This window comes from Hemitrygon akajei, chromosome 20 (assembly GCF_048418815.1).
Source record: "Hemitrygon akajei chromosome 20, sHemAka1.3, whole genome shotgun sequence".
NCBI classification, from domain to species: Eukaryota; Metazoa; Chordata; class Chondrichthyes; order Myliobatiformes; family Dasyatidae; genus Hemitrygon; species Hemitrygon akajei.
This window is the reverse complement of record NC_133143.1, coordinates 23,592,198-23,616,889: the sequence shown is the minus strand read 5'-3', so window position 1 is coordinate 23,616,889 and position 24,692 is coordinate 23,592,198. Positions and strand designations below refer to the sequence as shown.

General features: G+C 40.5%; 1 long non-coding RNA gene across 1 annotated transcript; it reads left to right on the top strand.

Moving 5' to 3' along the window:
* Positions 1-14,548: 14,548 nt before the first annotated feature.
* LOC140713645 (uncharacterized) lies at positions 14,549-24,430 on the top strand. Its single transcript, XR_012095694.1, has 3 exons — positions 14,549-14,626; positions 18,438-18,540; positions 24,053-24,430. It is a non-coding gene; the product is annotated as an uncharacterized lncRNA (long non-coding RNA).
* The last annotated feature ends 262 nt before the right edge of the window (positions 24,431-24,692 follow it).

The following is a 24,692-nucleotide window of genomic DNA, read 5'->3' as shown; positions in this document are numbered from 1 at the left end:
GTCAATGAGAATGTGTCTGTAACAAGGAGATGGAGCTGGAAGCAGGGTTTGAAGGAAATAAAGGAGCCCTATCTCTGAATCATGATTCATTCTAATGTGGCCTGGAAATGGCATCCGATCACTTACAGACTATTTTACATAGTAAATTGTCAATGATTTGTGCTGAAACATTTCTTCACACTGGAAAGGAAAGGGGCAGAAGCTAGAATATGGTGGGGGTGGGGAAGGCGTACAAGCTGGCAGGTGACAGGTGAAACCAGGTGTGGGGAAAGGAAGGTGGGTGGGAAGGTAGGGTGAAGTTAGAAGTTTGGAGTTGATAGATGGAAGAGATAAAGAGCTGAACGAGAAGGAGTCTGATAGAAGATGAGTGGACCATGGAAGAAAGGAAAGGCATAGAGACACTAGAGGGAGGGTAAGGGCAACTGAGGAGCAGAGAAGGGGTAAGAGGGAAGCCAGAATGAGGAATAGAAAAAGAGAGAAGGGGGAGGGGAGAAATTACCAGAAGTTAGAGGAATCAATAGTCATGCCATCAGGTTGGAGGCTACCCTGAAGGAATATGAGGTGTTGCTCCTTCAACACCAATGAGGTGGCCTCATTGCGGCAGTAGAGGAGACTATAAACATATCAGAATGGGAATTCAAATGGGTGGCCACAGAGAGATCTTGCCTTTTGCAGCAGATGGAGTGAAGGTGCTCGACAAAAAGGTCCCCTTATCTACATTGGGTTTCACCAGTGCAGAGGAAGCTACAGCGAATACAGCAGGTGACCCTGACAGACTCATGGTTGAAGTGCTACCTCACCTGGAAGGACTGTCTGGGGCCCTGAATGTTGATGAGGGAGGGGTAGAGTCAGTACCTGAATGAAGGAGACATGGGTGAGTATCATTTGTATTTGATTTGTATTATTTATTTTAACTAATATTATTTGCTTAGATAATTTGCACCATGTCTCAAAGAAACGTACTAGTTTTAAAGAATATTTAAGGCCTTTAAAGTTCTAAATAGATAGATAGATAGATAGATAGATAGATAGATACTTTATTCATCCCCATGGGGAAATTCAACATTTTTTCCAATGTCCCATACACTTGTTGTAGCAAAAACTCATTACATACAATACTTAACTCAGTAATAATATGATATGCATCTAAATCACTAACTCAAAAAGCATTAATAATAGCTTTAAAAAAAAGTTCTTAAGTCCTGGCAGTTGAATTGTAAAGCCTAATGGCATTGGGGAGTATTGACCTCTTCATCCTGTCTGAGGAGCATTGCATCGACAGTAACCTGTCGCTGAAACTGCTTCTCTGTCTCTGGATGGTGCTATGTAGAGGATGTTCAGGGTTTTCCATAATTGACCGTAGCCTACTCAGCGCCCTTCGCTCAGCTACCGATGTTAAACTCTCCAGTACTTTGCCTCTGTTTATCAGCCATTGCAAAGGGCTGCTAGAGCAATTTTTGGGTTTAGCATATTTACATTTAGCAAATAGCTTTGGCTACCAGTCTTCACATCTGAATATATATTGTAGATTTAATTTGGAGTGCAGGTCTGAACAATGGGTTCTTAAAAGCTGTGAATCTCAGACCAGACAATGCTGATTAAAATTAACTTAGTTGCCTGTAGTGTGGGTTTGAATTGGGAGATGTGAAGTTTGTGTGTAGTTTCAAAGAAAGCATTGACCATACATAGTAAATATGGAATTGTCCTTTGATGTTTAGTACATAAAATATTGAGCCCCATGTTGGGCCAGCAAATCTTTTGACTAAAAGTGTCTCCATATGTTGACTGCTATACCTTGTGCAGTCGAATAACAAAGCTGCTTTGTATCTAACAGTACTTTTCTCTGGAGATTTCATTCATGCAACAACAAGGCCTTTGAGATCACAAGCTGTCAACAGACCATCAGCACAGCCTACAATAGGGGCTTCAGGATCCTCCCTCCAAGGCCAAGCTGCTGCTCATGGGCCATCCCCATGTTGCTGGATGATCTGTTCAGTGAGGCCATAAGAGTTGCTGGGATAAAAGCAGCTGTGGAAAAATTGCGGCAGCTTATACCTGCAACATAGGCTGTATGAAACCTGACCCAGCTCAACTCGTTTACAAATTCTGTCACTGGAACTTTGTGTACATTCATGGGGCAGAGAAAATATATGCAAAAGTTTTGCATTAGCAAGATTGTGACAGATTTGACATCTGACCAGAAAGTAACTATGAAGAGAGCAAAAATAACTACAAGAGAGAAATAAACAATTTCCCCATTTAGTTCTTGTTAGTAATGTGAGGGAGAATCCATCTATTTTTTGGCAGAGTGTGATGTAATTTCTTAAATCCACATGAGATTGTTGAAGGGCCTTCAGCCTAACATCTCACTTGAATTCATATTATATGTCTAAGGATCAAAGAAAGTGAGGTGGGGGACCTTTTCCAGAGCTTGGAAAGCATATTTCAAACTGAATCCCACTTAGAATGTATCTGCAGTAGATATAAAGATAGAGGTAACTGTAGGAACCAGATGAATATAGAGAACCTAGGCTTTGTGAATGAATTTAGGTTGTCACATATACAGGTGAGACCATCTCAGGAAGCAAACAAATGGCAGTTCAATTCCATCACTTCCATATCTGTTGGATGGTCTCAGAGAAAAGCCAACTCTTTGTGTTTCATGGTGCAAAACAGGCTTAACAAGTAATACCACTTATTAAGATACTAGACCTGCATGAAATAATTGGTCATGTGAGGTAGAGATAGTACTTCACAAAGACCCTTGTAAAAAGTCAAAAAATAATATTTCTAACCTGCACATAGATTCTTTGCAGGACAACCAATCAATTTACAACTGGTATAAATATGCCAAGCATCCTGCAGATTATTCTGTTGGTATGACATTAATTCTGTATGACTCAGATGGTAATAGGACATTAGTACTGTAAATAGCCTTCTACCTTATAAACTGATAGGAAATAGATGGCCATGTATTAAGGTCATCAATCATCTTCTTGAACAAGAGGGAGGAAGCTATTTTAATTTACTCCTCATCTTTTTTTCTTCGGTCTTGCTGAAGCGTCTTGGCCCGAAACGTCGACTGTACTCTTTTCAATTGATGCTGCCTGGCCTGCTGAGTTCCTCCAGCACTTTGTGTGGGTTGCAATCACTTTCTTGAACTTGCTTTTATAAAAACCCCACCCTAAAATTCAGAGAGTATTAATTCAATGAAGCATTTACTTCTTCACATGAATTGATGGCACTAGGTGGGAAAATACGCATCGTATCACCTTTGCATATCACCCTTCTACTGCTCACAGGGTTCATTTCATGAAGAGCTCCTCTGGTGATCCGTGTGTGTTCTTGCAAGTCAAAACACTAATGTTGAACTGAAGCTGCTCATTCCTGACCTCCTCAATTATGTACGTAGCTTCGATTCTGTGAGCTCGCAGGCTGAACTGAAGTTACATCCAAAATCTGATGTAATGACTGGGTGATGGAAAAACAGTAATTTAAGTTGGTTGAGATCTGGACAATCAATGTTTCACATGACTAACAGAGCACTGATATTTCTATTTATGGACTTATATAAGATGACACCAGAGCACTTATATCAGAGCTGAGAGAGAGCTAGTAAAATGTGCAATTAAAAATATGTGCCTGTATATTACTGCCTTTATTATCTGTCCATGCATGGAGACTTTGTTCTGTTCACTGCACTGCAGTATTAACTGAACACTAATTAATGAGTCCAAAGCTATTCACTGGAACAGTTAATGTGGAAAAGTTCTCTATATTACAGGAGGAAAATATAATAGGCCAAGCAGAATTCAGGCAAGTTTCACTTCATGATGAACAAATGCAAGTTTTTTTAAAACAACCTCCATACTAGGTAAAGGCAGCAGCGTACAATTCTGTTAGCACAACACCTGTGCCAAATAATAAAAACCTCAGGCAGCCAAGGATGGTCATTAATGTTTTCGACATTGCAGTAATGTCAGCAAAACATAAACACCTTCTTACTGTGTCATCCCTCTACATTTGCCCTGTGGAGAGACAAATTGGATAGGATGAACCTATACCCATCTCACAATTTGCACTCAAGATTTGTGTTTTGTGATTTTTGTCTCCAGCTAGTGATCGCCAATTCCATGAGTGGTTAATTTTAGTAAAAGTTGGTTAATTCAATGTCATGATCTTCTAAATGGAAGGTTTTCAGTTCTGGCACTGGATGCCTTGTCTGGTGAGTGCCGAGGTAAGAGAGGGCTTTCCACTTGCTGAGGTCCATTGTGAGGTGCCTGTGGGAGGAGGTACAAAATAGAGGATTCTCTGTTCTGTGGGTTGTTCCCAGGGGTGCATATTGAGACAAATATCATTGGTTGCTAGATGATCACCAACTCGGTAAAAATGCACTTTGGTCTGTCCAAAACCTGTGTATCATCCAATGTTCAAGATCTTTATAAGTGGATGCTACTGACTGGAATGTTCCAGGCTACAGTAGTACCTGATGAGAAATGCATCGAAGTCTGGTGCAGCCAACACAAAAATCTTTCTGTAGAAGGATTACAAACTAAGGTCCTGACACCGGTGGACACCAAGGGGATGAGTTCTGTGCAACAGCATGTCAAATGCATAGAGTATGTTGTCAAAGAGGGCACGTGAGTGGTATTGGTACTGTATACATAGACTGTGTTAACTTGACACCACAAATGTATAGACTTGACAACGCTATATACTGTATTTTCAAATTGAACAACACTATAGTTGTGCATTTAATATATTAGTAATATTTGAGTAATAGTGTCAATATATTGTTTGATTAAGGGTTCTTTGTTTAAATTATTCATTTTGGTTATATGCATGAAGTACGTGAACAGCATACGTCATCATGCCACTGTGTGATACTTATGTGTCTTGCTTAAAGTAAAAACACAATTAACAGACACGATTTTTCTGGCTCCCTTGTTTTAATTTTAATTAGTTTTATGCTTTGTAGTTACAAAACATGACAGTGGCGATGAGGACATTTTAATTGAAGCTGAGCTGAATACCTATCTGTTGAAGCACAGCAAGACGTTTGAGTTTTAAAAAAAAGCACAGGGAGAAATGGTGAGTGAAAACAAAATGCAGCACTTTTTCTTTCTTTGGAGCAGTCTGTCTTCTTTACAAAAGGAAAGATAATCGAGTTTTTAAAAAAAGGCAGAAAACAGAAGAATTCACAGGTTCGTAAACAGTGAATACCAAGTGATAATAATTATTCTGAAAAAAAAAGCAGAAATGGCTGGCTACCATGGAAAGATTGATACATTTGATTATACAACGGATAAAAGGATATTGTATACAGAACAGATTGAGTAGTATTTTAAAGCAAATGGAATAGCCAATGAGCAACAAGTACCAATTTTGCTGAGAGCATTGGATTTAAAGACTTACGGTTTGCTTATATGTTTGACTGCTCCAACCATACCAGCCGAAACAAAATTTGCCGATGTTGTGAAAGTAAAGCAGGAACATTTGGAACCAAAACCACTGCTAAATGCAGAATGTTTTAGTTTTCTAAGTAGAATCAAAAAGAAGGGGATTCCGTTTCAGCGTACGTGACTGAATTGAAGAAGTTGCCTGAGCATTGTCAGTTTGGTAATGTGCTCAAAGATGCACTGAGCGATTGCTTAGTTTGTGGAATCTTGCAAGAAAGCATTCCAAAATGACTCCTAACTGAAGCACAACATTCAGAAGAGCAGTTGAAATAGCACTATCAATGGAAACAGCAGGCAGAGACGCAACTGAGTTGCAGTCAGGAACGAATGTGATCATGAACAAAATTGCAACGCCTAAACAGCCTGGCCAAACAAAATGTGTTACTGTTGTTGCAGGGGCTCACATGCGCCAGATCAATGGAGATTTATAGGCAAAACTTGCAGAAAATGCAACGAAGTAGAACACATACAAAGGACATGTTGGGCAGACAAAAATAAATGGAATGCGCGGGAAAGAGAAAAAGATAAGAAGTCAAGCAGCAGTTTCAAATGGTGCATTAATCTGCATGCTGTTGTTAAAAAGTCTGATAATGATGCAAGTGACACAGGACTGAGTAGCTTTGAGATTTACAATGTAAAAACTAACAATAGATAAGCAATATGGCTTACACCAGAAGTGAACAGCAATTTGATTAAAATGGAATTGGACACTGGCTCAGCTGTTTGAGTCATTCCAGAAAATGAGCTTGAACAGCATTTTAAAGGTACTAATCTGAAGCTTGTAGATATCCATTGGAAGAAAAGATAACTCCTGTGGGAATGACATTTGTAACAGTGATATACAATAACATGCAAGCCGCATTGGGCTTGAATATGGTAAAAACAGGAGGGCTAGCACTGTGGAGCCACGACTGGCTGAAGACAACTAAAACTTGATTGGAGATCCATCCACCATTTGCATGCCATATCCCCTGCAATGGAGTCAACCAAAAGTGAATTGCGAAAGGCACTGGATGATGTCACAGTAGTGTTCAAGGATGGAAGACTCAAACGTATCAAGGTTAAAAAAGTGTTATATGAAAATGCCACAATGGAGATATGAGAACATAAGGTTCACTAGATGATGTTGTGGATGAGGAAACCAAGGGGAGAGATCAGATCGTAAAGGATCTGATAAATTTGAGAGATTTGATCTGATAAAATAGAAGGATTAATAAGAGAATACTTCAGTGAACTAAATGCACCTTCCCAAGATCCTAGAAGATGCAGCACTCTTCCAAGATTCCATGCACATCCTAGAAAGAAGAAAAAGGAAATGAAAGAGGAGGATGACAGAAATGCTATGGAAATGGAAGAAGATAAACAAGACCTAATACCTTGAGAAATTCGCAAATTCAGAAATAATCACAGTAAGCTAGAAGAGAAAAAAGAGTTGTGAAAGAGAGAAGGAACGTGAGAAAGAAAAAGAGCAGGAATGAGAGCTTGAGTGAAATGGGATCATGATAGAGATTGTGAGAGAACTGATGATAGGGAAAGGGAGTGTGACAGAGAAAAAGAAGAAAGGTGGTCAGAGCAGTCCGAGTCACTTCACGCAGTCCCAGAGTCAACTCCTATCATCACCAAAGAGGAGGCCTCAGAGTCTCAGATATTTTTCACAGCCGCAAGTTTTGAAGCAAAGTGACCCCCCACCCTTGTCAGGAATGAGTTTATCCAACAACAGTAAGAAATCCTCTCGAGCAATTAAATCTTTAGGTTTGAATGGGACAATTTAAAATTTACTCTGCTATGGATATATATATATTAGTCATATTATATAATATACTATGTGTGTGTGTGTGTGTGTGTGTGTGTACATATATATCTATCTATATATATATATATATATATATATATATAGAGAGAGAGAGAGAGAGAGAGATCAATACGATACATGTGAATTGAGTTGCATTCTATATTGAGCTGGAATTTCTAGCTAAGCAGGGAGGAGTGTTGTATACTTATTATAGCAATATTTGAATAATATTGTAAATATATTACAAACAAGAGGAAATCCAAGCAACACTCACAAAATCTGGGAGGAACTCAGTAGGCCAGGCAGCATCTATGGAAAAGAGTAAACAATAGACATTTCCTTTCCTCTCCCCTCTTTCTTACTCTGACTCCTCATCTTTATTTCCAGTCCTAATGAAGGGTCTTGGCCCGAAACATTGATTATTTACTCTTTTACATAGATGCACCTTGCATTAAAAAAGAAGCTAATGTACATGCAATTCCAGCGCCCTTGTTTTCTTTTTAATTAGTTTCATGTTTTGGATTTACAAAACATAACACCTACGAATGTGAAAAAGTCATACATTTTTGGTAATTCTTGTGTAGATTTGCTATGAACAAAACTTATTTTTGAAATAAAGATCAAGTCAATGCCGGAAAGAAAGCTCCAGAGATGTGGGTGGATAGAGCAATGCACGGTTGAATACTCAATAGTAGAAAACAATAAAATCCAAACTGATATATCTCAGTACATATCCAACAGCAATCTCTATGTATCAGGATTCTTTAAAGTTAATGTGACCCATTACTTCCACTCCAAGCTTCACACTTACATCTCGCATGGTTCACACATTCAAAGAGTGAAGTTTGACACCATCCAGGGCAAAGCACTCTATTTATCCCAGTAAATATTCATTGGCTTCACCACCAGTGCACTGCCACGGTGGTCAACGTATCAGACGTCCCAGCGAAAGATCGAGGATCTTAGATTCATGATGCATATGAAGAATCCAAATGCAGAGACCAGAGGATTCCTCAAGATTATCCATCCACTAGGAATTACTTCTTCTTACATTCCCCCTATGAACTTCAAGTGTGAGAAGTTCCTAAATCTAATCTAAGCTTTGTTTTTCCTGGGATGAAGCTAAACACCCATCAACCTTTTAACAATTAACTTAGTACTGTGACGTCAGAGACTACCATGTGGAGTCTGTTTAAAGTCTCTCCCTCCAACTTTTTTGAATAACAATGCTAGATGCATTAGTGGTATAACGTATACAGGCCCTTATTGCATTTGTAATTGTGCTATTGAATTGCTGAAGAATCACCTCTTTGTGCCCTTCAGTGAGTCAAATGACCATGTCATGTTCGTGCTGATGATATTGTGGCAATGCCTCATACTCCTCAGTCAATATCTGTTCAAATTGGCCCTGAGCACTGGGTCATTCATAATGAGTTTATAAGATATACAGTAAACAATGTGGACAGCAGTGAGTAAGTATACAATTCTTTCTCAGTGGGAGTGCAGGTGGGGGTGAATTGATGATATTCGTCAGCCACCCAGGCTCTGTTCTTGTGGTTTATGAAGTCATCTGAAGGTCTGGACTAATTTACAGATTCATCACTCACTCTGTACTCCCCATATTTCTCAGTTTTATGTGTATATTTTAACTAAATAAAACATTAAATCACAAATTTAAAATTTGCTAGGCCAAATGTACCTGGTGATGAGATCTGTATTGATTCCTGGACTCCTGATAAACTCAAGTTAAAGAATTATTTGGCCAGAATGGAAGTTGTTTAGCATGAAGAAAAGTGGTCACTGACACTTGCGATCTCTAGATAAAGCATGTGACTCCAAAGGACAACTTGTGAGCAGTTTGTAGGTGTATGAGAAAGGAAAAGATCTACATTTATACAATATCTCAGTATATGCACGCTGCAAAATAATTGCTTTTGTATTGTAGCATTGTGCCAGTTAATTTTCTCATTGGAGTCAACGTTCCCAGTGGATATCCAGCAGGGAGTTAATGGGGAAATGTATGGCCAGATGGAGGAATGTAAGAAACGTGGACACAGCCCAGTACATCCCTCTCCGCCATTGAAAATATGTACATGAGACACTGCCTGAAGAAGACAATGCCCATCATCAAAGATCCTCACCAGCTGGGCCATGTCACCTTCTCACAGCTACCATTGCACAGGAGGTTAAGAAGCCTGAATTCCCACATCACCAGGTTCTAGGACACTTATTCCCTTCAGCCACTTGGTTCTTGTAATAATTGGCAAAACACTGAGCCTCCTCGGTCTATTAACATGATAACCATATTGACCACTTCTCAGCAACACACACAAAATGCTGGAGGAACTCAGCAGGCCAGGCAGCATCTATGGAAAAGAGTACAGTCAACGTTTTGGGCTGAAGCCCTTCTTCAGGACTGGAAAAAAGATGAGGAATCGGAGTAAGGAAGTGGACACTTTTTTATCTTTTTTCCTCCGGTCCTGATGAAGGGTCTTGGCCCAAAACAACAACTATACCCCTTTCCGTAGCTGCTGCCTGACCTGCTGAGTGGCTCCAGCATTTTGTGTGTGTTACTTTAAAAGTAATTGCTTGTTTAGTGTGATTCTCTTAAATAAAAACAAAGAAAGTTATGCATTTACCTCAAGTCATTTTACGATCAGTTAAACCTGCCAAAGCACAGTTGCAATGTAGGAGACCCAGTAGCTGGTTTCCACAATGGGAAAACCTATAATAATCAGATAACCCGGCTAGCTTTCAACTAGGGCTATAGGGAGAACTCCCCTGTTCTTCAAATAGTACCATGAAATCTTTTACTTTTAGGATAGACAATGTTTAATGCCTCATCCAACAGAGAGCTCAGTGCTTCTTTAATAAATTCTTTCAAGGTTGCACTGAGCTGTGATCTCTGTTGAGGGTGCAGCTCAGACAGGTATTTTTAAAGCTTTTTTTTAGCTTCATAGGGATGGTTTTGGAGAGAGAGTGGAGTTAGGGGTCAGGTTAGCATTTAGGAGCATAGCTGTGGAGGAATTAGAGGACAGGCGAGAGTCTGAGCCTTCTCTCCACATTTGAAGGCCAGCGATGAGTACATAGCTGGGTTGATAGGCCAGAGGCCCAACAAGAACTCACTGGTGAGACCAGAGTTCAAGACCTGTTATTTAGGGTCTCATCATCGTCAGGTCCAGCATTCAAGGCCTGAAAACTGGGCACTCATTCACTCATTCATCTTCATCTGCGGGTTCTAGGTCAATAATGAAGATCGAAGCTTGAACGTTGATCAGAGGTTGAAATTGAAGCCCAAAAGTGAATCAGAAGTTCAAATCAAAGTGTGAAGGTCTATTAGAGGTCTGGATCAAAGCCCAGAGTTCAATTGGAAGTCCAGATCAAACCCTGAAGTTTGATCAAAAGTCCAGAAGTTGACCCCAATGGCCAGAGCCCTGGGTCTACGAATCTCTGTGAGTCAGCTAAGGAAGTTGAGGCCCAGGGTCTGTGAATCCACAAGTTAGCTGGAGGTTGGAGGCCAAGGATGGTCTATCCTGGAGTTAGAGGAATGTGTATGGGTATGGATGGATGGGTGGGTGTGCACATGGAGAAACGGAGCATGTTCCGCTGTTATTGCTTTGTTGCTTGGTATGTTCTGTTCTATGTTGTTCTGCTGAGAATTGTGGGAAAGCTATCTTGGCACCTGAATGTGTGACGGCACTTGTGGGCTGCCCCCAGCGCATTCTTGGGTGTATTGGTTGTTAAAGCAAATGGCACATTTCTCTGTTTGCTTTGAGATACATGCAATAAATAAATTTTCATCTTAATAATGTCTGGATTTCATGCTCAAACATTTGGATGAATTTACCATCTTCAAGTCCAAGTTGCAACTTTTGAAAGGGGATGTGATATAGTATCTTGTGAGGTAATGATCACATTTGGTTAAAACACACAGATGCTCTTGGTATTTGTTTTATCTCCTTATGTATAAAAAACTAAATATTTCAGTGTAAAATTTTGACTGCAGTCAGGCCTGCAGTCTAATATGGTGGGTGAATGCCACGCACAACACTGTAATCAGAACAGTGAGGAAGAAAATTATCTCATGGTCACCACAAAATCATTTTATTTTATCCAGTTAATGCAAGATGGTTTGCATAATCTATTTTGCAGAAAGAAACTTCAGCCAAAGCATCACATTTGTGGCAGAGGTCCAACAACAGCAGGAACCAGAACTGGATTATTTCAAGATGATGATAGAGACATACAGAATTTTGGGGTTCTGATTTCAGAGTGTTTAGTTCAACTAGAGGCCTCCAGTACTAAACTCTTCCATAGTTTGGTTTGCTCTTCCATAGACTTACATAATGTCACAGATTACCTGCCTGTGTAGCAAGTATTTCTCAAAAACACTCAAAAACTTCTATAGTTGTACTGTGGAGAGCAATGTGACAGGCTCATCAGTGGAATGGAGGGGCTACTGCACAGGACCGAAAGAAGCTGCAGAAGGTTGTAAATTTAGTCAGTTCCATCTTGGGCACTAGCCTACAAATTACCCAGGACATCTTTAGGAAGCGGAGTCACAGAAAGGCAGAGTCCATTATTGAGGACTTCCAGCACCCAGGGCATCCCCTTTTCTCACTGTTACCATCAGGTAGGAGGTACAGAAGCCTGAAGGCACACACTCAGCGATTCAGGAACAGCTTCTTCCCCTCTGCCATCCGATTCCTAAATGGACTTTGAAGCTTTTATTATTATTATTTTTTTCTCTCTCTGCTAGATTATGTATTGTATTGAACTGCTGCTGCTAAGTTAACAAATTTCACGTCACATGCCGGTAATAATAAACCTGATTCTGATTCTGATAGTACCCATTTACCAATGAGAGGGATTGTGGTCCAAGACCAACACTTTCTCTCATACCCTTCTTGGCTCCCTGCTTATTTCCCCCTTTTTCTGCCCTCGTTGATGAGTTGAGCGTGTTTTTGGAGCACTGCAATTTGCCTATCACCACAATGTATCTGCAGTGGATGTGATTTCATTGGATCTTTACACGGACTGGGATCACCTGGACAATACTAATACTTACGTCAGGCTGATGTTCATTGATTATAGCTGAACGTTTAACACAATCATTCCTACAGTTCTGATCAAAAAGCTCCAAAACCTGGGACTCTGTACCTCCCTCTGCAACTGGATCCTTGACTTCCCTTGCTCACTGGAGCACAACAGACTGTGCAGATCAGAAATAACATCTCTACCTTGAGGAAGTGTGCGTAGCCCACTGCTCTACTCTTCCTACATCCGTGACAACGTCACTAAGCGCAGCTCAAATGCCATCTATAAATTTGCTGGTGATACAACTATTGTTGGCAGAATTCCAGATGGTGATGAGAGGGTGTACAGGAGCTGGGTGATGTTGTAGCAACAACCTTCCACTCAATGACCAAAGAAATGACTGTGCAGTTTGGAAAGGGTAAGATAAAGGAACACACACCAGTCCTCCTAGAGGGATCTGTAGAGGAAAGGGTGAGCAATTTCAAATTCCTGGGTGTCAACATCTCTGAGGATCTATCCTGGGCCCAGTACATTGATTGAGTTACAAAGAAGGCACGACAGTGGCTATATTTGGTATGTCACCAAAGACACTTGCAAATTTCTACGGATGCACTGTGGAGAGCATTCTAACTGGCTGCATCAACCTCGAGTATGAGGAGGGGTGAGGAAGCAATGCACAGACTTAAAATAACCTGCAGAGAGTTATGAAGGGATTGGACAGGCTAGATGCAGGAAGATTGTTCCCGATGTTGGGGAAGTCCAGAACGAGGGGTCACAGTTTAAGGATAATGGGGAAGCCTTTTAGGACCGAGATGAGGAAAATCTTCTTCACACAGAGAGTGGTGAATCTGTGGAATTCTCTGCCACAGGAAACAGTTGAGGCCAGTTCATTGGCTATATTGAAGAGGGAGTTAGATATGGCCCTTGTGGCTAAAGGGACCAGGGGGTATGGAGAGAAAGCAGGTACAGGGTTCTGAGTTGGATGATCAGCCATGATCATACTGAATGGCGGTGCAGGCTCAAAGGGCCGAATGGCCTACTCCTGCACCTATTTTCTATGTTTCTATGAACTCAGTCACCTCCACTGGGCACTAGCCTCCCCAGCATCCAGGACATCTTTAAGGAGCATCCATCATTAAGGGCCCCATCACCCAGGACATGCCCTCTTCTCAATGCTATCATCTGGGAGGAAGTACAGGAGCCTGAAGGCACACACTCAACAATTCAGGAATAGCTTCTTCCCCTCTGCCATCAGGTTTCTGAATGGACGTTGAACCCATGTACACTATCTCACTACTTTTTTTCTCTTTTGGCACTATTTATTTAACTTTTCAAATAGATATATGTATATACTTACTGCATTTATAGTTTGCATTATTATGTACTGCATTGTACTGCTGCCGCATAACAACAAAGTTCATGACATATGCTGGTGATATTAAACCTGATTGATTCTGATTCTGGTGGCCCATTGATTGAATCCATTTTCCAAGCTATAGGTCAATGCGCTCACCTCATTCAGTATTTTCATCTCTAGAGTATAGGAAACTCTCCTCTGAAAATATTTGCCTTGAAAGGCAGAACTTCCAAAGTTTGTATAGCAAGTCAGCCCCTCCCAGAAACACTGGAGGTTCAGCATAAACTGATATCAACTATGGAAAGCCTGAGAAACCCCTAAAGGATTTCTATCTCGATGGCTGTAAAATTCCACAGAAATTTAGGGGAAATTTCAGCTGCGTTGAACTGAAGTCCACAAACATACATGGGACAATATTCAAACTGAACATGGGTGCAAGAAATGGATCAATTTTCTCAGAAAAGTTTTGAATGATGTGCCTACTTTGAAGGTTCATCAGGGCACACATTGGAAACTTCTGAATATTAGGAAGATCTGACAATCCACATGCTTCTGTCATTTCTGTAGGTGCTATGGTCAACCAGCCTACAATGGTGAACTTGTGTGATCAGGGGATGAAGAGTATACCAATTAGCTGAATGTCCAGGCATGCAAACTCTGGACTCTGGGCAACATGGTGAGACAGTGCCAACTTTCTTGTTGGTAGCTCTCCAGTCTGCAATCTTCTGCCTCAAGTGTGTTAAGTGCCTGATGGTACTCTTTGCAATTGTCTTGATTTCTCTTGTTTTCCTGACAGGAATGTGTAGATATCTGAAATGAAAACAGGGCTGGTTGTTGAAGTAGACTTTGCTCATTTATCACAATGTAATTTTTTTTCCCGAGGTTGGACACTGCACAGCTGGAGTCTCAGGTTGCTTGACATTTTTAACCACTCAATTGATTTGGTAGGAACCCAAGGTTCATTAAACATCTTTATAACAGGTGTGTTAATTTGGCTGCTTTTTACATGTTCTTGCTTCCAAACCCCCATGACAGCGCTCTGCAGCTGTACTTTTCAATACCTTGTCTGTCCTTTGTTTTAATTAGTTACAGCAAAAAACACATTTCTGCCATTTGTTTTCCACTCAAATTGTAAATGTAACTTTTTGAAAATGTAATATTCCTGGTAAATTTCTTTAAGCATCCTCTAAGCTTCTGTACAATGCCCATTGAGAAGAGAAGTCTTGAGTTGCGTAAAATGGATGGAAAACACCACACAAGATCTGTGAGAAAATTAAAATGATTTGCAATGCAAAGAGGCCACAGATTTGCTATCATTCAGCTTTATGCTGTCAGTGTTAATAAGGTGTGCTCTCAAGATGTATCAGTGTGTTTGCTCGAGTTGGCTTCAATAGCCATAACTCTGGCAATAGTTTCTGTATTAGATATTCTTTGGAAGCTGTAGGTAGTGGGTTCAAATCTACTTTATCATGTAACTTTAGGGTGGTACTTCAGTACTGACGAAGTGCTGCACGCTTAGAGGATGAAGTTTTAAATGGAGACATTGGACAATTAATTAGCCAACTCTGTCAGATTGCCTTGAAAAGTTTCATGCTACTGTTTTAAAGTTCTCTGGTTGCCATGGAAATTTTAAACCCCTTATCCATTGTCCACACATAATTAATTCAATTTAGGTTTCTGGACATACTCAGCAGGTCAAGCAGCCTCTGTGGGGAAATGAGCAGAATAGATTTTTTCTGTTGACCTGTTGAATACTTCCAGCTTTTTCTGTTTCATTTCTAGCTATGTTTTTCTTTTAGAATACCTATAACCAATAAACTAATCACTGCCATCTATGTTTCTAGAAACCAGTAATGCATAAATTTACATCAACAATTTAGATGAAGGCATTGAGAACAACATCAGCAAGTTTGCTGATGACACTAAGCTGGGTGGCAGTGTGACATGTGATGAGGATGTTAGGAGAATTCAGGGTGACTTGGACAGGCTGAGTGAGTGGGCAGATACTTGGCAGATGACGTTTAATGTGAATAAGTGAAAGGTTATCCACTTTGGGAGTAAGAACAGGAAGGCAGATTATTATCTGAACGGTGTAGAGTTAGGTAAGGGAGAAATACAAAGAGATCTAGGAGTCCTTGTTCATCAGTCACTGAAGGTGAATGAGCAAGTGCAGCAGGCAGTGAAGAAGGCTAATGGAATGTTGGCCTTTATTACAAAGGGAATTGAGTACAAGAGCAAGGAAATCCTTTTGCATTTGTACAGGGCCCTGGTGAGACCACACCTGGAGTATTGTGTACAGTTTTGGTCTCCAGGGTTAAGGAAGGACATCCTGGCTGTAGAGGAAGTGCAGCGTGGATTCACAAGGTTAATTCCTGGGATGTCCGAACTGTCTTACGCAGAGAGATTAGAGAGACTGGGCTTGTACACACTGGAATTAAGGAGATTGAGAGGGGATCTGATTGCAACATATAAGATTATTAAGGGATTGGACAAGATAGAGGCAGGAAATATGTTCCAGATGCTGGGAGAGTCCAGTACCAGAGGACATGGTTTGAGAATAAGGGGTAGGTCATTTAGGACAGAGTTAAGGAAAAACTTCTTCTCCTCTGCATAGCACCATCCAGAGACAGAGAAGCAGTTTCAGCGACAGGTTACTATCGATGCAATGCTCCTCAGACAGGATGAAGAGGTCAATACTCCCCAATGCCATTAGGCTTTACAATTCTACCGCCAGGACTTAAGAACTTTTTAAAAGCTATTATTAATGCTTTTTGAGATAGTGATTTAGATGCATATCATATTTTTTTACTGAGTTAAGTATTGTATGTAATTAGTTTTGCTACAACAAGTGTATGGGACATTGGAAAAAAGTTGAATTTCCCCATGGGGATGAATAAAGTATCTATCTATCTATCTATCTATCTATCAGAGAGTTGTGGGGGTCTGGAATGCACTGCCTCGGAAGGTAGTGGAGGCCAATTCTCTGGATGCTTTCAAGAAGGAGCTAGATAGGTATCTTATGGATAGGAGAATCAAGGGATATGGGGACAAGGCAGGAACCAGGTATTGATGGTAGTTGATCAGCCATGATCTCAGAATGGCGGTGCAGGCTCGAAGGGCTGAATGGTCTACTTCTGCGCCTATTGTCTATTGTCTATTGTCTATAAATGGTTTCCACATTTTTCTATCACAATATTGACTACATTAGAAGTATTTTCTCTCTCTCTGTTTCTTTAACTATATCTTCTATTGTGTCTTTCTATATACTCATCTCTGTTTTTCTCTCTCACTGTCTCTTTTGGTCTCTTTCTCTCTTTCTCTCACTCTCTCTTGCTGTCTCCTTTTGCCTCTCTCTCTGGTTTTCCCTCTGCATTTCATTCTGTGCCTATCTCCCTGATTAACTGTCTCTTTTACAGTCTCTGTTTGCTCACTCTCTGCCTCACTCATTCTTAGTCTCTCTCATTCTCTGAAATGTTGACAGTGTGAGTAACAATAGCAGGATAGGATGGGTCTATTTTCTGCTGCAAAGGAGCATGAGAAGTGAGATGGAGGTAGGTAGTCAGTGTCTATCCTGGTGGGACTGTCCAATGCTATGGGGCATTGGTTTGTGAAAGGAAGGTGGCTTAAAGGGGATCTGATGGGTAAATTTTTCACACAGAGTTGTGTTTAAGAGACACGTGCACAGGGACTTAAATGAGAAAGGCATAGAGGCATTGATAAACATAAGAGATTCTGCAGAAGTTAGAAATCTAGAGCAGCATACACAAGATGCTGGAGGAACTCAGCAGGTCAGGCAGCATCTATGGAGGGGAGTAAACAGTCGATGTTTTGGTCTGAGACCCTTCATCAGGACTGGGAAGGAATCTAGAAGAAACATTGATGTGTAATTAATGCAAGTAAGTGGGAGTAGTTATAGTTAGCATAGAAACGATGGGCCAAAGGACCCATCATCACCAGTGCATTGACTGGCTGCATCACTGACTCCTGGAAACACTGATGCCTTTTGAGTGGAAAATCCTACAGAAAGTAGTGGATTTAGCCCAGTACACCTCAGGTGAAGCCCTCCCAACCATTGAGCACATCTACATGAAACCCTGTCGAAGGAAAGCAGTATCCATTCTCAGAGATCCCCACCACCCAGGCCATGCTCTCTTCTCACTGCTGCCGTCAGGTAGAAGATACAAGGGCCTCAGGACTTGCACCCTTGCACCTCCAAGTTCAAGACAGATACTATCCCTCAACTTTTCAACTCTTGAATAAAAGAGGATAACTGCACTCACTTGTCCCATCCATGAGATGTTCCCACAACCAGTGGTCTCACTTTAAGGACTCTCTATCTCATTATCTCATGTTCTCGTTATTTCTTGCTATTTATTCATATTTGCATTTGTACAGTTTGTTGCCTTCTGCACTCCGGATGAACTTTCATTGATCCTATTTTAGTTACTATTTTATAGATTTGCTGACTATGCCCACGGTAGAACTGACCTCATGGTTGTACTTGGTGACATATATGTACTTTGATAATAACATTTACTTTGAACTTTAATTTTGAACCAAGAACATGAAATGAAGAACAGTGCAAGACTTGGCCCTGTGACCTAACTTGTCTGTACTGACCATTTAAACTGTACACACAGTATGCCTGCCTGCCTGCTGTTAATATCCCTGAATTCTCTGCCCATTTAATACCTATTAAGACCTGTTTCTATGCAGTTTAACTCTATGATTCAGTTCTGGATCCAGCTTCTATTTATATGTAATATATATGTACTTTGCATATGGCTTTCAGGACTTTCCAATGCTGAATGAACTATACAGAGAATTATATTGTTGAAAACAAAATCACTGTTATAATGGAAGTGACATGGCAAGTTGTGAACAGTAAACAGCAGGTAATCTGTTTCTTTTGGGCTATTCTTTTGAACCTTTTGTGTTTCACAGTAATTGTGGTTCTTCAGTGAATGAATACTTTGGTGTTGGTTGAGAAGTACACATTTACCCGAGGTAACACAAAAACAAAATACCACAGGGGTTGGAAATAAGAACTAAATGCAGCAAGTACTGAAAGTATTTAGCAGACTCAGGCAGCATCTGCGGAGAGAGAAATGCCATTAACATTTCAGGTTGATGACTTTTCCAGCATTTTGTGCTTTATATTAAAGCTAATTCCTTTATCCTTCATAAAAGTGCCTTGGAAATCCTTTATGCCCACCTGAAATGGGAGTCAGCAACTGGTTTTCAGAAAGTCCTCTGTTAGGACAATTTAAACCAAGATATTTGACGTATCCCTGGAGTGGGGTTCAAACCCAAAACCTTCCGTCTCAAAGGCACTATTGCTGAACACTGAGCCATTCTTGAGGTTATAAAGATGAAACTAGATGGATGCTTAGCGATTAGATTTTAGATAAAATTAATTTGCACAGTACATGAAAGCAATTGCACAAAGTGAGAGAATTTCTAGCCCCTTTTATTTTCAAGTCTATTGTCCATTTCAATACCTCCACTCTTGAGGTTCCATTTGATCTTTCACATTGATGAAAGAAGCCCATAAAAACCCACATCAAAGGGGCAAGCTAAATTTCAATTGTACACTGAATATTGTCGTTTCGCTGGGAACTGGACGACAAATATTCCCAGTAATTGCCAACAGTGATTATTCAAAATCTTTCTAAAAGAATTCTTTAGATTCTAAAGGGTTGATCTTGGGTAAAAAGCACATGTAATTCTGTGCTTAAGCACTTCAGCTAAGGATTAATAACCAAGGATCTGAAATGTACATGTCAGGACATGTTAGGGCATGAAGCACAAGCAGTGAATAAATCTAATCCATAAGTACACTATTTATCAGTATTATAGACCTGTAAAGGATTGTTTATAATGGCTTTGATCTGCCTTCCTAAAAACGTTGCACTACTTTGCTTTTAATTGCCTAGATTTTCTGATTGGCATTATGTTTACAAAGTCGCTCATTTATTTTAAAAGGGATAGGCCTGCCTTAATCTCTTGAGAATTGAGCTCTTAATCTGTAGTCTGGTACATGGTTTGCACCCTTATTGTACCCAATCTTTCTCTGTCAATTTGAAGACTGGTTCTGGATAAAGTAGCGCATTATATTAAAGTACATGGGAATTATAGGTTCAACATTTACGCCAGTCCTGAGGCTAAAACCCTTCAGAACAATACATTGCGCTGTCAAAGGTATTGTCTTATGGCTGAGACATTAAACTCAGGTGGTTCTAAATGCTCCATCTCACAGATACTCAGCTTCCTTCTACTAATTCCTTTCTATCAATCCTCATGACCATAAATCAGAGTGATCCAGTAGAACCATGCTTCATTCTGTCTTGGTCTGCTGGAATGCACTTCCTCCTGTTCCGAGGGATTATCTTCCCTTGGCCACCTGCAATACCATCCTACAGTGGCCTCAACCAGTTCATGTTCATCACTGACCTCAGTTGTTTCTCTCTCCACAAATGCAGTCTAACTGCTGAGTATTTCCAGCATTTAATCTAATTCTCTTTCCTGGCCAACATGTATCACTAGGCCAATGTTCAGTGAAACAGGCTCATCCAGAGATATACCCCTTCCCTCCCCTACTCTGATTGTCCTAAAAGGTATGACAGTGCATGGAACTGTCATACAGAACTGGTTCCATTGAAGTGAATGGGATGAATTCTGAAGGCAGTGTAGAATGCTCTGATCTGATTTTATAGTGTGTTTTATACTTCTGACTGTGGATGAATTTCTATTGTTTGATTATCTGTGGAATTTGTTGCCATGAGCAGCTATGGCGTGTCATTGGGTGTATTTAAGGCAGAGATGGGTAGGTTGTTGATTAGCCAGGGCATCAAAAGGTATGGGGAGAAGGCAGGGGAGTGGGGATGACTGGAAGAATTGGATCAGCCCATGATTGAATGGCAAAGCAGACTCGATGGGCCAAATGGCCTACTTCTGCTCTTATATCTTATGGTCTTACAGTATGTAATTCAGCTCTCATGTTCCCTAGATTCATCCAATGACTGTACTTCAAAATTACTTAATTGGCTGTAAAGTACGTAAGCCATGCTACAGTTATGAATGGCAACTTATAAGTAGAAACGTTTCTTTCAATTTCATTGGAGGTGTGTAAAGTTTTGAGAGCAGGTGGAACAGTATTGAATTCAGCTCTGACTGGAATCCCTCATTTTGCTACACTCAGGAAAAATGCTCCATCCTTAAGCCAGAGCCTTCAGCAACTAGAAGGACAAGTATAGGAGCACCAGCACCTGGAAGCTGCCATCCAAACCAGACCCCATCCTGGCTTGTAACTATACTCCCATTCCATACAACCATATAACAATCACAGCACGGAAACAGGCCATCTCGGCCCTCCTAGTCCGTGCCGAACTCTTAATCTCACCTAGTCCCACCTACCCGCACTCAGCCCATAACCCTCCACTTCTTTCCTGTCCATATACCTATCCAATTTTACCTTAAATGACACAACTGAACTGGCCTCTACTACTTCTACAGGAAGCTCATTCCACACAGCTATCACTCTCTGAGTAAAGAAATACCCCCTCGTGTTTCCCTTAAACTTAAGTGCTGAAACCCAGGTAACATCCTAGTAAATCGTCTCTGCACTCTCTCTAATTTATTGATATCTTTCCTATAATTCGGTGACCAGAACTGTACACAATATTCCAAATTTGGCCTTACCAATGCCTTGTACAATTCCTTCACTATCAAGTCCTCAAGCTTCCTCCCCAACGGCATTATGAGTGCAGCCACACTTCGAGAACCATAGTGGTTCAAGAAGGCAGCTGACCATCACCTTCTCATGGGCAGTTCAGGATGGGCAATTAAATGCTGGGTCAGCCTGTGAAGCCCACTTCTCTTAAATGAATAAATGAAGTTGACACAGAAGTCTGCTGTTTGTAAATGCTGATGAGTGTTAGCAGGAGCATTAAGGATAGATCCGTACTTTAGGAGACAATATGCATAGAATGGATAACAGTGATTCATCTGGTCATTTCCCATCTGTATTTCCACTGATTTCAAAGTGCTGAATCGAATCACTACAGAAAGTGATAACAAGAATATGATGTCAGCACAGCAAGTAGAGGCTTTCACTTTGTTTGCTTTGAATTAGACCTATGTACAAGCTACGAATGCGCACAGGTCTGTGGAAATCAATGCAGAAAACTATTAGGTGATTTCTCTGACAGTACACATTTCATACAATTATCAAAGCCAATATTATCCTCAAGATGCTAGGATCAAATCCCAAAAGGTCACATCCTGAAACTGCGCTCTTTCTTTAGCCAATCACTGAGCTATTGCCAACAGCTTGCTAGGAATTGCCAGCAATGTGAAACCAAACTGTTGGCATTTTTTATAAGCGAGTCACTGGAGAGTGAATTTGGGATCTCAGTTCAATATCAGAAACTTTTCAAAGTCTGACCTTTCTCACAAAAGGGCTGAGGTGTCAGATCAGACAGATTATATGCCCACACCCTTAAGCTTCTAATGCAGCGTTCAACCATTGATCCAATACTGGGTCTTAAATATCAAACAAGCCACATCATCTTTTTGAACAATTCATGTAGGGTTTTTTTTGGGCCCATGAAAGCTTTCCTTCAACAGGACCCTAGTACTCAAGTAGTTCTGAAAGATCTTACCCAGCTCCTTTTCCTATTTCTTGAAATCATCCCAATACATATGACATATTAGATTGCAATCACTCTCGGATAAAATAATATCACATTACTGTATATCAGTGAAAACTTTTCCTGTTCTCTGTCAAAGCACTTCAAAATGTCAATTGCCTTGCTCACATCTCCCTTGACTTCCATTGTTCTGTAGAGAGTGGCTCCACCTTCTCTGGTCTCTTCACATAACTGATTCCCCTCATCACTGGTATAATTCCGATGAACCATCCCAAATCTTATCAAATAAATTCACATCCTTTCTTGAGTACGGTGACTAGAAATGAGCACAATGCAGAGGTCCATGCTCCTGTGTAATTTTTACACTATTGACCTTGTAAAAATTATTTATCTCTCTTAGAAGTCATCACTGAAAATTAAACACCAGAAAATATCTTCCTATATTATCCCAAATATTGCCCCTGTCCTCCTCAATCCTCACTTTTCCATGACTTCTATTATCACTGTAATGTATGGATCTATTTCTTTTAGAGCAATGACCCCCCCCTTCCTTTAGCACTACATATTGATCTGTTGTCTGAGCATGCACATTGTTCTCTCTTTCTCTATCCGATTACATTAATGAATGCTAGGAGTCGTATATGGAGAGGGTTGAATTGTAACGCAAACAATGTGAAGGAGCAAAAGAAAGCCCCTGCACTTCTTAGCTTAATGGGCCCAAGAACTTAGAGTCTCTTATACAACTTAGTAACCCCTGAAAACCATCAAGCAAAATGTTTGGTGAGATTATTAAAGAGTCCCTTGAGCCCTAAACCATTGGCAATAGCTGAGAGACTTAGATTTTACAAAAGGAACCAGTCAAAAATGAAAGAATTTCTGAATACTTTGCAGAACTGTGCACAAAAGTGTTAGAAAATCTTCATGAAGGGCATCTGGGTCCAGTCTTAATGAAGAATCTTGCCTGGAGCTATGTGTGGTACTGGGAATAGATAGACAGATTGAAGACTGGGTTAAAGCTGCTCAGGATGTCAAAAAATTCAAAATGTACCCCTAAAAGCACCATTACACCAATGGGAGTGGCCATCTTCACCATGGCAAAGCATATATATTAACTTTTCTGGCCCATTCATGTTTCTGATTGCTGTGGATGCTCATTCGAAGAGGCCAGAGGTTATACCAATGAAGTCAGCCACTTTGGCAAAGACAGTCTCCACTCTGAGGACTACCTGTGCCAGAAATGGCTTATCAGTACAAATTTTGAGTGATAACAGACCACTATACACCTCAGAAGGATTCCGACAGGTTATGAAGAAATATGGCATCAGACATTTCAAGTAAGCTCCTTGTTGAGGGTCAGAGGGGCAGATGTGAGGGCCCACCCTTACCACCTGCTGGCGATCTTAGAGGAAGTCTGGAATCCAGCTACACAAGGCAGGGCGAAGGCCGAGGTCTCTGAGCTTCTCTTCGAGCCTGGAGGGAATTATGGTGTTGAAAGCTGAACTGAAGTCCAAGAACAGCATTCTCACATAAGAATCCCTCTTCTCCAGATGTGTAAGGACAGTGTGTAGATCTGTGTCTATTGCATCATCTGTCAATCAGTTGTGTCGGTAGGTGAATTGTAGGGGTCCAGTGTGGGTGGTAGCATGCTGCAGATGTAGTCCTTGACCAGCCTTTTCAAAGCTTTTGCTTATTATGGAGGTGAGTGCGACAGGATGCCAGTTGTTCAGACATGTTAACTTGGTCTTTTTATGTACAGGAACAATGGTGGATGTCCATCGATAAAGATCCCCATAATCCGAGCCATGATTTATTCTTAAAACTACCATCAGGCAGGAGTCACAGATGCCTGAAGTCTCACTCTACCAACTTCAAGAACTTCCCTTCAATAATTCACTTCTTGAACCAACTGCACAATCCTAATCACTTTCTCTGTATAGTCACATTATGATTACATTGATCATAAGAATTTTATGTTTTGTAACTCTAAAACATAAAACTAATTGAAAGAAAAATACAGATCCGGAAGATGCTTTGTTTCGCTTTTACTTCTAGCAAGCTGCGCACATATGATGTGGTGGCTTAAAGACGTATTCCATTCATGTATTTTACATATAACCTGCGATAAATTACTTAAATAAAGAATGCTTAATTAAGCAATATATTTACAATATTACTCAAAAATTACTGAAATATTAAATACATAACACTTGATGCAGCTTAGCTATAAATTCCAACACATTATAGAATATAGGTATGGACAAGGGAAGCACAGGAGCACCTACAAGACTGCTTTGAATCGGTGGACTGGACTGTATTCAGGGATTCATCTTTGAACCTGGATGAGTATGCTGTAATTGTTACCGACTTCATTAAAACCTGTGTGGATGATTGTGTGT